We start from the raw sequence: 1291 nt of genomic DNA, 5'->3' as shown, positions 1-1291 counted from the left end.
CTCTTCCCGGTCGCTCCCTGTGGCGGCGAGCTCCCGCTGGACCTGACGCTCTGCTTCGTCAAGTCAAGGGGAAACAGTACCAGCATTTAGAGAAGGGATTTTACCTGAATCGGGGGTGCGGGAGGGAGACGGTGCGTTGCTCGTGCAACCCGATGCCTTCACAGCTAAGAGTTCACCTGCTTCCACGGTGCTCGGGCGCTTGCCTTGCATCACTGTGAGCTTTCTCACGGGCCGAGCGCCCGGCACGGGCCGGGACGGTGCCGGGTTTACACGTCCCGTCCTCCTCCCCTCCCCTTCTCCTGGTGGTCTCACCACACTCTGCCCCGCCATTGTCCCTGGAGCTGATGAGGCGCTTGGGGAAATGCCCAGACCTCTCGGCTGTGCCAGCGGCGGTGAAACCTGGGGATGGGGCAGAGTTAAGCTGATTTATCTTCGTGCTCTTCCCGGCTGCTACTCCCTCACATGTAAGGAGGAGACTGCTTTTCTTGACTGACAGCAGATCGGCGATAAATGCCAAGGAAAGATGCTCGAGTGTCTGATCAGACTGCTGCTGACATTGCAACAAGCAATATGTTTGTGTTTGTTTACTGTTAAAAACACCCTCTTAGCGGAGGGCCGGATCCTCTAACAGCCTGTGTAATCCTCCCTCGTGGCGGTGGTGCGTTTAACACCTTCTCATCAAAGCTGCAAAGTGGTTTTTGTTTTGTTTTCCCGTTGGAAAGTTACTCTCAGCTGACTGCGGCAGCTCTCCCTTCTGTGTGCTGCAGCACACAGCGCCAGAGCTCTCCTTCCCCGGGCTGGAGAGAGAGCAGCCGGCCGTCACAGCCACCAGACCTCACGCGGCCCGTCGGGTGTCGTTGTTTAACCCCAGCTGGCAACCGAGCACCACACAGCTGCTGACTTCCTCCCCCCCGGTGGGATGGGGGAGAGAATTGGAAGGGTAAAAGTGAGAAAACTCCTGGGTTGAGATAAAGACAGTTTAACAGGTAAAGCAAAAGCTGCACACACAGGCAGATCAAAACAAGGAATTCCTTCACTGCTTCCCATGGGCAGGCAGGTGTTCAGCCATCTCCAGGAAAGCAGGGCTCCATCATGTGTAACGGTTACCTGGGAAGACAAACGCCATCACTCCAAACATCCCCCTCTTCCTCCTTCTTCCCCCAGCTTTATATGCTGAGCGTGACGTCATATGGTGTGGAATATCCCTTTGGTCGGTTGGGGTCAGCTGTCCCGGCTGTGCCCCCTCCCAGCTTCTCGTGCCCCCCCAGCCTGCTCGCTGGTGGGGTGGGGT

This window comes from Pygoscelis adeliae, unplaced genomic scaffold, assembly GCF_000699105.1.
Source record: "Pygoscelis adeliae isolate BGI_AS28 unplaced genomic scaffold, ASM69910v1 Scaffold442, whole genome shotgun sequence".
In the NCBI taxonomy this organism is placed as follows: Eukaryota; Metazoa; Chordata; class Aves; order Sphenisciformes; family Spheniscidae; genus Pygoscelis; species Pygoscelis adeliae.
The sequence above is the reverse complement of the archived record's forward strand: the minus strand, read 5'-3'. Positions refer to the sequence as shown.